Source organism: Arachis ipaensis, chromosome B1 (genome assembly GCF_059453495.1).
Source record: "Arachis ipaensis isolate K30076 ecotype BB chromosome B1, ASM5945349v1, whole genome shotgun sequence".
NCBI lineage: Eukaryota > Viridiplantae > Streptophyta > Magnoliopsida > Fabales > Fabaceae > Arachis > Arachis ipaensis.
The window spans coordinates 23,352,435-23,366,254 of NC_142436.1; the positions used below are offsets into that span (position 1 = coordinate 23,352,435).

Consider the following 13,820-nt stretch of genomic DNA (forward strand, 5'->3'; position numbering starts at 1 on the left):
GCTACATCAAAGGCACCCTATTTCATGACATTTATTTTTCTGTCCATTCATCTTTATCCTTTCAGACATACTCAAATGCTGATTGGGCTGGTGATTCAACTGATCGTCGTTCTACTACTGCTCATAATGATGTGTTTCATGAAGCTGAATACCGTGCTCTCGCTGACACCACTGCTGAGGTTGTCTCAATTTGTTGGCTTCTCGAAAACTTGGGTGCACCATAGTCGTCTCCAACTGATGTTTTTTGTGGTAACTACAGTGCTATTCAAATTGCCCATAATGATGTGTTTCATGAAGGCACCAAATACATTGAGATTGATTGTCACTTTGTTCGGCAACGCATTCTTATTGATGTTGTTCGTCTCATCGCTGTTGGAACACTGGATCAGACTGCTGGTATCTTCACGAAACCTCATCATCTGACTCGTTTTCGGACTCTGATATCTAAACTCAAGATGGTATTCTTAGCTCCCACTTGAGTTTAAAGGGGGATGTTAGAGAATAAATTAGAATTAATATTAGATTAATTAATATCATTTATATTATAAGATCATATATTTTTATTACTCTGATTCTTTTAGTACCTGTATATACCATTTTTTCTAGTTTAATCTCTTGTTTCAAATAATAATAATAATAATAATGAAATTGTATCCTTCGTTGAGAATTCTTCCCCTTGTTAGTCAGTTACGTTCATGCCATTCATGTAAATCGTAGACGTGTTGTTGACGCTAAATAATAATAATAATAATAATAATAATAATAATAATAATAATAATAATATTATTATTATTATTATTATTATTATTATTATTATTATTATTACTACAGGCTGCTACTACTACTATTATTATTTACTATATTGTAGAGTTAAAGGTTAAGGATTATGGAGTCCTTCTCACTAATAATATATTATAATGTGAGCATAACAGATTCATTAATTAGGGTGTTACAGTAATAATTAAAATAATATATTATGATATGAGTATAACAGATTTGTTAGTTAGGGTGTTACAATAATAATAAAGTTTTAAGTATTACATAATCAAATTCTACTAGATGTCACCATTAGATTTATTGGGAAAAAAATGTGATTTAAAAATTTTGGAGATATTATATGTATAGCATTCTTGTAATTAAATTTAATTAAGTTAGTACAAGTCCAAACAAAAAAGCGTGTGTGAGTCATTGTTTTTTTTTCTTTGTGTTTTTTCAACACATAAATCTTTGTTAGAGAGCATAAAAACCTATTGATATAGTACAAAATTTTTTGCACATAGCACAAACTTATTAATATAGCACAGAATTTGTTTTACATAGCACATAAAGGTTTGCTGCATACTATAAATGTATTTTGTTAGTTGAGTGAGCCAATATTCTATGCATGTGTTCCTTAAAAAATTTCTGTGCAACAAAATTTCTGTATTGTACACTAAAATTTATGTGCTATAGGCCAAAATTTATGTGCTATGTATATTTTATTAGTTGAATGTCAATGTTTTAGGTATGTGATCTTTTAAAAATTTTTATGTTCTCTAGTAAAATATATATGTTATGCACCAAAATTTTTGTGTTCTATATTTTAGTTTTCTGAACATATATAAGAAAAGAAAAAGATGAAGAAAACGACGACCATGATAATGATAATAAAGGATGAGGAGGAGGAAAAATGAGGACAAAAAATCAAAGACGTGGTAGTAGCAGCAACAACGACAGCAGTGACAACGGTAATGGCAACGGCAACAACGATAACGAAAGAGGAGAAAAAAAAGAAAAAGTGTACGCATAAAAAACATTTGAACGCCTAGCTTTATTGTTCAAATTTACTAAAACTCTAATGTTCCAATTTTTTACTGAAACATTTTAGAAGAATCCGAAATATTGCTCATCTTAGTTAGATGTTTCCATTTATCTTCCATTGATTCAATTTTAGTCCTTCAATTAGTCAAGTGTTCCAGACCTGTAATTTGTAATGTCCCACCAAGAATTTTTCCACAGTAACCGGTAGCATCTAACCGTCCAATAGATTAATACAATCTCTTTTAGACGACAAATCCAATGAGAAAAAGAGCAATAGAGGAAATAAGTAAATAACAAAGTAAAAGCCACAGCCGAATAGAAATGCAAAAATTACAATATATGAAATTGCATCTCAACTGTATGCTGCCACTGTATCATTCACCTGTATATTACAATATTCACAAAAATAAGAAGAAAAAGAAAATAGCGTTTTACAGATGATGGAATATCTAGAGAATTTTCTGTGCCTCTATCAGAATTCAATGATCACTGGTTATCGTGAGCAGAATAATCGTTGTTAAAAAAAAAATCTAATCAGTTGATTGACCAGGTTTGCACAAATTGAGCCTTGATAGAAGTTGGATATGCTACTGACACCAATCAAGCAAAGATAGCAAGCAGCAGCTGCATAACATTATATATATAGCTCATAATGGCTGTAGTTCTTGCTCTGGAACAGCCGCATTCACTGGCTTGTAAGTATGTGCGCTTTCCTGTCTTCTTTTCCAAATTACGAATATTCCAAATGCCGATAATCCTATAAGCAATGCGATCAAAACGGCTAAACCCACAACCCAATAGTATTGCTGCCACCAATTCCTGCATCATTTTGGAAAAATGTATCAATATCCAAAGTCGTTCCAGTTAAGGCAAACCCAGTAATGAGAAATTCTCAAGTAGACACTACTTATCACAAGCATTCCATCCAATATTAAATTTATGTAAAGTTGTGTGACAAGAATTACATTCTAAGTTTGACAAACTGAGACACGCTGTCAATTGTCGAATGGAACAACTGTTAGTACTGTCAACTTAAGAATTTCTCACTCCAATTTTTGTCAATATGTATCAGGGACTTGGGTATTATGGAGTACCCAAACTCCCACATCAAATAATATAGGATGCTTGGTGTTGTATTTAAGAGAAGTGGTTTTTCTTCCCTTAACAACTAGTTTTTAAGCTGTGGTTTCCATTTTTCTTAGGTACTTAACACTATGTTGTTGAAGTTTTTCTCTCGATAAACCAGGAGAACTAAAAATATCTATATATATTAAAATTAATAGGTAGATTAATTTTCCAACTATTCACTCTTCATTTCTAAGGTGTGGTTTCCCACTTTCCTTAGGTACTTAACACTATGTCATCAAAGTTTAACACTCGATAAACCAAAATTTTCCAACTATTTACTCTTCATTTCTAGCTCTAACAACACCAATGGAAACTATGAGGATTGAACACAGCATATACGTAAAATATTTGTTACCCGAATATAAACAATGAAACATTAACTTGTAAAGTGAAATTATAGCATGTTGTAAAGTGAAATTATAACATTAACTGAGTATCTGCTTCCTAGATCCCTCATTATATGCAATACCCTTTCTGAAATTCAGTGCATACACACACACACAAACCACAACAAATGCAGGAGGTTCACAGATAACTTTTCCAAATTTAGAGCTTTTCAATTTAAAGGAAAAAGCTACCGTTTTGATGAAGGCTCAACATTCCAATGAATCAACTTATAACTCCCAAAGGTGCCAGGAAGTTGCACATGGTGTTCAGCAAGCCGGCCAATTATATTCTGTATTAAAAAAAATAAAACCAAATAAGTAGGTAGTTTTCACACAAATTCAGCAACAAATGTCCACTTGCCTTTGCAGTTGTGTTAGAAATGTAACTTGCATGTGCACTCGGGGTTATGGCCCATCTAGATATGGAATAACTTCCAAAAGAAGTCAAATTCAGCAAGTGAACCTGTGAATTTCCATCCATGAGTGTTATAACATAGAGTAACAAAAAACATATTTGCAAATAAAATTTTCTCTGGAAAACTACGACGTCTTCATGTCCTAGCTTAGGGTGTCTACCTAAATTCCTGCCTATGCTAAGCATCCAAGGTAGCCAAAGTGGTTAGATTCCTGATTAAACTAAAGCTAAAATATGTTCCTAAATATGGTGAACGTCTGAACGATTTCTAACCTGAGAAGTATTAACATCTAACCCATGAGCAATGAGCCCAGTCAATTCAGGAATGCGAGGCTTCATATCCACGTAGCTGATGTTAAATGAAATTGCAAGTGTTATTTGTGCAATTTGGATTTCACCTGTTCATTTAAGTTGATGAAAGCACATCAGTCAATGAAAATATTAATTCAAAAGGAGATCACACTATATTCTGAAACACATAGGTATCACTAATTAAAAAAGAGATCAGCATATTAACTATAATACCTGGAGGTGCATTATGCTGTGATGCAGATGGAGCAACCGAAGGTTCAAATGTTTGGGAAGAATTTGTTACTCCTGAATTTGGAGGCATCAACGGTGAGGCATTGGAGACTTGTAATCTTTCCCACAACTCAGCACAATTAGTTTTCCAGAAACCAATTTTTGTATGCTCACGATCATATGTAACAAGAGTGTTTCGGACAACGATACCTAGGGAAACAAAAAATGACATCAGAATGGCCACTAAAGTATTGCAGAAGCCTTAAACCACAGAAGATAGCGGTATAATATGAAGTTTGAGAGGATCAAGAATTCTCTCAAAGCAAAGCATGAGAGAGAATGAAGTTACCAAAACAAAGCAAAAAAGTTACCTCCTAAAAGAGTAGTTGGATCCTTTCCATTCTGGAATACCCCTAGACAATAAGCACCTCGCACTTTTGAATGCTTCATGAAAAATTTATGAAGTAAAAAATCAGCCAGAAGTGTTTTGATAAACAATTTTGCAAAACTGTAAACACAACTAAAAATACTAAGGAGCATTATATAACTAACCCGGAACATGTAATTTTCAGGTGACAGTGAATACTTCATACCATTTCCAAATACCATGTCAACCACTGGAAAGCTTTTCGAGAGTTGAGAAACATCACTGAAATACACGGAAAGCCAAACTATTAATTGAACTGAAATGGAAGAGTGATTTGAACATTTAGTAATCCTATACACATACCTTCCAGCACCAGAAAAACATATATCATTGTAATTTGGATCTGGACCACTGATTTGCTTGAATGAATTAAGTTCCCTCTCAATCTGCAGATATATAATGATAGTCATGAGGTATAAGATACAGGAAACTTGAAAAAGAAATACGCTGAATGATTCCAGTCTAACTGATAAATGAAAAACTAAATACTTCAAATTCTGATTTTCTTGAGACCACACAAGCAGAAAAGCTATTAAATAAGCCCACAATTCGAGAGACCAGAGATTCCTCAAACTTCAAGAAAGAGAATTAAGAATTAAGAATAATTTATAAAAATCAAGAAAGAGATTCCTCAAAGCTATTAAATTGGCCTACAAAACTACTACTATTTATGCCTATTCCACCAATAAAGAGAATCAATAATAATTTATAAACAAACATCTAAGGCTTGGAATTCAAAACTTAGCACCAAACTCCAAATCAAATATTAGAGAGAAGCTGTACAAAACAATCAGATCTATATCCAGTCTTACATATAATGAATATCATTATGGATTGTACAAACTTCTTGCAGCATCATAATTAACTTTGCCAAAATTCACCAGATTAATCTCCAAGACATACCTAATTCATTGTCTGTAAAATAATTTAAGCCATTTAAATCCTTATTACTTAGCAGGGACACAATATGTCCATACAGTGAACATGATTCTTTCACCAACAATAGCATACAGAGGTGGCTCCTCTTTGTGTAATAGTCTAATAGAGGAGTCTAGGCCTCCCCAAAATATTCAAACTTCCAAAAATTCTCTTTTATGTTCTACTATGGTTCCAATTATTACAATGTGTGTATATGACCAGAAAGAGAAACAAGACTCTTATATGTTGGATCCTTGGGCAATTTAAATCAATGCCAAGCCTAAATCATATGAAACTCAATTTGAAAACAACTCGGTGCGTTTAGGGAACAGCAGAATGTGACACTAACATACGCAACCCAGAAAAACCCTTTTGTGGAAATATACATTAAAGAACTTACAGCGTCTTTAAATGCATGAAATGCAGCTTCTGGTAGGTAAGCATAAGTCGTACCACTATCCAAGACAGTTCCATGTTTCTTATCAAAAACCTGTGGGTCTAGAGGCAGTTTCTTCCCCGCAACATGTATCTCCTTCAAATCGATATTGTAATATGGGCTGTCGCCACCCCGAAACTAGAGTAAATGTGTGAGATTAATAAAATGCATTTGTTAACAAAATGCATCTCATATCCATAAGATTGGTATTTTTAAATAGATACCTTCGCACAGGATCTGAATTTGCAAAGACCATGCCCGATGGGGGAGATATGCCACCAAGAACCATTGCGCCTCCACCAACATCCATTCCACCATAGCATAGAGAGAATGAATCACTTATTACATTTTTATCAACTAGTTGATCCATGATGCTAAGATCTCCACGGCCCAATCCCATGATGCCATCAGCATGCTGGCTATAAAGATCACCAGTCTCAACAGTTTCACAACCAAAAACAGCTCGCTGTGGGGAAAGCTCACTCTGATTTCCAAAGGATATGACATCCTCGCCAAGGACACCACTGCTAGAACTCATTTCAGCATACTGTCTCTCATACACACATTGGTTCTTGTCAGTGTCACAGTTGCAATCCAATGTACATTTGACAGCTTGATAAGTGCTTGATGAGTCTGGCTGGAACTTCGGATCCTGTTAAAATAAAATTGGACACAAAATCCAAAATGCTTCAGATAAATTGCATCAGCAATAACATACACATGCATTGGCATGATAAGTTTTAGATGAACTCATTTTTTAACATCTATTTCACCCTAGAGACCTAGACAAGGTATTAACAAGGAAACATATAAGAGGTATAAGTGCTAGTTTGGATTGGCATTTTTTAGTGAAAAAGTACTTTTCTTTTTAATAAAGTACTTTTATTCAATTTAAAACCTATTTGGATACGTCTTTTAAAAAAAGTACTTTTATTAAAAAAAAGCAAAAACAAAAGACGTTTTTAATACTTAAAAACTCTTTTAAAAAGCCTATCCAAATGTAAAATAATTTTTGTCTGTTGAAAAAAGATCTTTTTTAAAAAGATGAAAAAAATAAGTACTTTTTTCAAAAGCCAATCCAAACTGACCCTAAATAGCCTGGGTGTTGGTAGGGTTGAAAATAGCCAAATATGATAGGTATACCAATTTTCGCAAAGCACTTCCCTTAGAAACGCCCACGACTAGATATAAACTTTCCTGTAAGCTCAACTCAGTCTTCTCTTTTCATAAAATATTAAAACCTAAGGCCTGTTTAGAGATATAAATGCTTTCTTTTTTATTCAACTCCAAGAGTTATCTCAAGAAGCTTTTTAGTAATAAACTGTTCAGGAACCAAAAACAAACTGATCTAAGCACACTACTAGCTTATCTTGAAATCATATTGAGAGGTCTATATTGGACAAATAACTTTCAACAAGTCAATTGGCCAAGGACTTCAAGGTTTCAAATGGGCACAGGTATCAGATCAAAATTATCACACTGTATGGTTTATGTTAAGAAAAAAGTGCAACCTAGGCTAACCACAGACTAGACCCCTTAAAAGGCATAACATACATAGACAAACAAGGGTAACTTGTCTACTAAAATAAAAACGCCCACAGATCCACCCTTGTCAAGTATATTGTACTTGCTGTAAGTAAAGATGGAAAATATAAATATAAATGGCGGAATGAAAATGAAGGAAGTAGACTTATATAGTATCCAGTTGTGTAACAACACCTAACAAAATCTTGGTTACAAACCAAGCTGTCCTTTAATACTCTAGCTATGTATTTTCAACTTTTTATTGTAGAGTTTACATATCCACATCCACAGCACAATAACATAACATCTACAATATTTTCACACAATTTAATTATCATTTTCCATTCGCAGAATACAGGAATGCAATTAAAGCAATGATCCATGTAGAAAAGGTACCCGAGAATCAATATAAGCACATATCATCCAAAACTGCAGATATCCTACGCAGAAGAAAATTTTGGAAATTAAAAACTCAAAAATGCATTGAAGCATTACCTGGTGGCTGCCACACTGTTCGCAAGTGGAGCAAGGAACATACGTAACTGTGCTCCCAGTGTCGACAATAAGCGCAAACATCTGCGGCGGAGTACCGATCCAAAGCCGCGTCGTGTAATACCTACGCCATTCAAAACTCAAATCTCAGAATCACAAATAAATAAAATAAACGAAAATAAAAGGAAGCAAAATGTATTTGTTGCGATGGTGGAAGAGGTTGATTTACCCATTGAGGAGGAGATCGTCGTGGAGCCTCATGCGAGCGTTAGGGTGGCGCTGGGACTCGGATCCCTGAAGCTGGCGACGAGGATCGAGCGCTGAGGTGGAGGAATTCGGTGGAGAGAGGTACAATGGAAGGACCATTGCGGTGTGGGAGCTTCGATGGCTGTTGCGGAGGAGCAGGGGGTCGCCGGCAACGCAGCAAGGAGCGAGGGAGAAAATGGTGGTGGTGATGAGGAGAAGGAGGTGACTGTGTGCCCGCGCCATGATGAGCGAGTTGGGTGGCTCGGGCTGGGAGGGAACGAGTCGAAGATCCGAGTTATGGTTATGCGAGGAACGGATCAGAGAGAGAGAGAGAGAGAGAGAGAGAGAAGAAGGGGGGGGGGGGGGCGAAGGCGGGTAGAGAGTATCTTTCTCTCTCTATCTTTTATTTCTGTCTGAATTAGAGATTGGAGGGAAGAGAAGTCAGCGTCTCCTTGAAGAAAAGATTGCAGGATGTTAAATTCATTGTTAATAATTGTTTTTTTATTTCATTTACGCTTTTTGTTTTCCTTTCTTTTTTTATGGATTTTCTGCCTTTATTTTTAGGTTGAAATTTGGATTGTATATTTTTAAACTCTAGACCTTTCTACGGTCATTTTGAAGCAATTCACTGTACAAAAAAATTATTTAAGTCTTGATATGTGAAGAATTATTTTTGTTAGGAATAAACGCTTACATTAAACAATTATGTTTCATGAATCTGAAAAAAAAAATTAGTTATTCGTTTATTTTTTTTGTTATAAGTATCTTTTAATATGATAAGTTAAGGACTAATTTATTATGAATTTGAGTTCTATTTAAAAATTTATGGTTGGATAATAAATTGGTACATGCATAAGGCAAGATTCAAATCTCTAGTATTTATTAAAGCGGACTAATAAACTAACTACTAAATTAACTCAAGTTAATTGCTAATAGTTATTGTAGTTTACATATGATATATATTTAGTTTTTTAAAAAAATATTTAATTATTTTATTATAATAAATTTAATTATTTTATTCTAAAATATTCAAATATCTTGATAAATAATTAATTTACTAAAAGAATATATAATTATGTAATAACTTATTTTAGTGGCTAAAATGGTTTTCATTGAGTATTTTTCTCAACAAATATTGCTTACAATTATGTTTAGTGACAAAATGTCAAAGAAAAATGATATCACATTAAGTTTGTGTTATTATAGTAACCAAAATATTGTGTACTACTTGCTCAATAGTCATTAGTGGGGAGTAAAATAGTGTTGATAAGAGTAAATAACTATTTTGATACCGAAAGATTCTGATTTTGTCAAATTAGATTTCAGTATTCATTTTGAAAAGATAAATTTTGACAAATATGAACTGTTTGAAAAAATGACTTAGATATTAACTCTTCACTATGGACATTAATAAAAATGTTTAGATGACACGTTAAGTGCTTATATGAAGGACTTAACATTGAAGGGTGAAGCAAAAATAGAAAAGCACTCTTCATCGACGAAGAATGACACATCTATATGCAAAAACAGCTACAAGACATACACTAAAAGAAGTGGAAAACCATTTGATGGAACCTGCTTCTGCCATCATGAGGTGGTGATCTTGAATTCGAAAATTCGAGCCAACTTTGGACGATGATTTTTTTTGTTATCCTTCTTGACAAGTATATGTATGTGTATGTATATATGCATGCATGGGAGTGTGAGTGAGTGAGCGAGCGAGTGAGAGCTAGAGAGAGAGATGTTGGAAGGTAAGTGATGAACTTAATACTACAGCAACACTCCTTAATACATTTTGAATTGTGCATCATTGGGCAATCACCATTGACTATTATCCAAAGAAAATAACAAAAATTATAGGAAGATAAGGTTTTCTTTTTTAACTCAATGGCAACTATGAAGAGAAGGGACGCATGCATCTTATATTAGAGTTATGTAGGTTTTAACTAGAATATGCGCCCAGTCTTTCTTCTAATATATAGAAAGTACAGCTTACACATGTTGTTGAATCATCAACAATCAAGCAAAAGTAAATACAACCTAGCCAAACCAAAATTTAATTCAGAAAATCAGTTCCAAAAGTCAAAACATCAATTTAAGGCAATATCAAACCCAAAAAAAAAATTTCAATCCATATGCGCGACCTTGTGTATGTATGCATATGTAGCAGAGAGGGAAGTGTTGATATCAAATTTATATGAACCAAATGCGCAAACTAGACTATCACACTCACACCATCTCAGAATTTCATGAAGTATCATCATCAAACATAACTTTCTAAAATTGTTTCCTTTCCTTTGGGTAGGGCTGGAAGTGAGCCGAGTTGAGCCGAGCTAGACCAAGCTCAAGCTCGACTCACGAAAATTGAGCTTGGCTCACGGCTCGACTCATTAACTATCGAGCTTATTTCTTAAGCTCAAGCTCGGCTCACCAAAAGCTCACGAGCTGGCTTGAGCTCATAAGCTGGCTCAAATAAGAGAAACGTAAATATATAATTTATAATTTTATATCAATAAATTATAACTCATATATTTTTAAAAATATTTGAAAAGATCAATTTTATATATTGTTTATCTATCAATAAATTATAATTTTTTTATTTATGTCCTATATTAAAATTATATGTAAAAAATAAATATAAATATTAAATAATTAAGATTGTTATATATATATATATATATATATATATATATATATATATAATCGAGCCAGCTCACGAGCTAATGAGCTGAGCTTATCCAAGCTCAAGCTCGGCTCATTTAATTTATGAGCTCAATTTCAGGCTCAAGCTTGGCTCACCAGCTCACGAGCTTAGCTTATCGAGCTGTTAACGAGTCGAGCTCGAGCTGGCTCATGAGCTGGCTTGACTCACTTCCAGCCCTACCTCTGGGTCAAACAAACCTCACTGCTTATTGTCTCCATCCTCATCATCATTTGAATCAGTATCTTTGCTTCTTCTTCTTCTACACTGGCTATTGTCTATTGATCTATGTTTAGTAATATAATAACTGAGCTATAAATTTACCGGTAATAGATAATACTGACATTCTTAGATGAACTTAGCTTTGCTAATGTATCATTATAGATCTTTTATTCTTATGATTATCCAGTTATTAGTGTTATTTACACTAAGTAACTCATGTTCATTAATAGTGTAATCTAATGTATCTAATTTTAGTAATTATCTTTAGAATAATATTCTATTATTAAATTTTGATGAGTCATCACCTTATAACGCATGGCACTTCCAAGACCAGCCACCACATGCTTCCTTTCTTCTTCTCCAAGCTAGGATTTTTTTAGAGCAAAGTAAGAAAATATGTGTGTCCTAATACTTCTAGCTTTAATAATTATCCTTTCTTAAGATATTTTTACAAGTGACTTTAGGATAAACCTTATCCTAGGCCACGATTTTCCAAGAGTCATTATGACCATCATTTAGCTTCTTGAACAAGCCTAGCTCCATGAGAGAAAATGGAAGAACTTCCATGAAAACTCCAAACTTCAATCTCCATTCTTTTTCAAACTAAAACTCCAGTCGAAAATCTAAACCGATTAAAGTGACCACCTCATCTTTCTCTTCTCAACCATACCATTTTTCTTGAGGTAAGACAAGGTATGATGATAGCTCATCACCATGTAAGGCTCCGCCATGGTGGAAACTATAGTAACCATATTTTTCTTCATGTTTTCTCTTAGGATCTCTTGTTCACTCACCTTAAGCTCCAAGAGAACGTGATTTCCAGTAGCCTTGAGATAAAAAATCCTTCTTTTTATTACCATGAAGCTTCAGCCTCCATAGTTCATATGATTCTAAAGTTATTTTTTATGTTAAATTAGGCATAAAAGTGATTTTGGAAGCTTGTTCTTGGTTCAGTTCTTGGACAGCTACAAAAAAGGTAAGATTTGATAAATCAATCAATGATTGATTGTGTTCTTAAGGTGTGAAAATCAGAACTGGTTGTTTGGTGCTTGATTTTAAGTGTTTATATGATGATTTAATTATGAAATCTTGTTGTTTTAATGCTTAGAAGTCAAACTATTGAAAGGTTGTTGTTATTGTTGCTACTGAAACTATGGGTTTTCAGCTTGAATATCTATGTGTTTTCAAGTGATTTTGGTAGGTTTAGATGGCTGAAAATGTTGCTCTTTGGTTTGGTGAAAATCGGGTACCAAAAAAATTAAAAAACTAGTTAAAAATCAAGTGAAATTTTGATGAAATTTTGAAGAAAGCTTTTCAGCCCTTGGAGAACAAGAAACCCCCGAGTTTTAATTGTTTTGGAGTCAAATTTTAATTATTAAAAATTTTGGAATTAAAAGTTAATTAGTGAAAAGTTGAGGAACCAAAGTATAAATATTAAAAGTTAAAGGAGTCAAAATATAATTTTCAAAAAGTTCGGGGTCAAAATATAATTTTTGAACATTTTGAATAAAATATTGATAAAAATGTAATTTTTTTCTAAAAGTCTTAGGAAGACAAGTTTTAGCCCATAATTCCCTAATTCTCTTTAATAAACACCTAAGAGAAGGTATAAGAGATGGTATAGGGGTATGTAAGGTAATGAAACAGGATTCTGAAACTTGTAAATATGTTAGTAAGAAAAGAAGTTAAAAGCTATACAACAGTGGGCTTAGTCTTAAAGAGTAACAGAAAGTTGTAAGATAAGGTCACACAGATATTGTGATGTTTGATTTATGATTATGAGAAAATGATAAAGATAATTGCTAAGTGCTTGGAAGTATGGATATATGTGATTTATGAGTCTTCGGGCGATGTTTGAGAATATTGTGCGGGGACGCCCGTATTGTGCTGTTACTTTTCAAACAGGCTACGATAGAGAATGTACCAGCCTTGCAAGCTGAGAATACTTGGTAAAGGCCTGACTAACATACCTGCGATATATTGAGAACTAATCAAATACTAGCCCTGCAAGTTAAGAGTACTTGGTAGAGGGTATGTTGTACTTAATCTGGGATTAAGTTCTGGGAAAGCCTTATCTGACGTGTCGGATTACGTCAGGTGCGAGTCGAAACTGATAAATGAGCTTATTACCTATAGTAGGACCAGACATGCATCATACTTGTTTGCGTATAATTGTGTGATTGCATATTGAATGTGATTATACATATGTCTCTTGTTTCTTCTGCTATTTGTGTTTTGGCTTATAATGTTATTATGTATATATTTGTCTAGACTTTATCATGACTATGTAATCACAAATGTTATAAATGAACTTAACTGTAAACCCCGACCTTACTAAGAACTCTCTAATTCTTACCTCTTACTCATCTTCAGATGGACACGGGAGTCCTATTTTACGAGATTGATCATCCTTATATCCACGAGGACCTGGTACGCAGCGATTATTACATCTATTATGCGGTACCTCGTGTTCGTAATTATATAGTATGTGGTAGACCCTTTTAGCATCCTATTGTACACCTTACTTTGATCCCGACGCACCTTATGATTTTCCTCTTTTATTGGCTGCATCTTGAGGAAGACTCCGAGATCATAGATATCTC

General features: G+C 33.7%; 1 non-coding gene across 2 annotated transcripts; it reads right to left on the reverse strand.

Moving 5' to 3' along the window:
* Positions 1-2,114: 2,114 nt before the first annotated feature.
* LOC107648359 (aspartic proteinase 36) lies at positions 2,115-8,769 on the reverse strand. 2 transcript variants are annotated; one of them, XR_015902273.1, is made up of 12 exons: positions 8,278-8,769; positions 8,052-8,172; positions 6,257-6,684; positions 5,997-6,153; positions 4,982-5,064; positions 4,804-4,900; positions 4,623-4,695; positions 4,255-4,461; positions 4,003-4,127; positions 3,676-3,777; positions 3,507-3,604; positions 2,115-2,619 (listed from the first exon to the last, which is right to left on the reverse strand). It is a non-coding gene; the product is annotated as an aspartic proteinase 36 (transcript). The 2 variants fall into 2 exon arrangements; XR_015902272.1 differs by having other exon boundaries at positions 4,804-5,064; positions 8,278-8,746.
* Between the last annotated feature and the right edge of the window lie 5,051 nt (positions 8,770-13,820).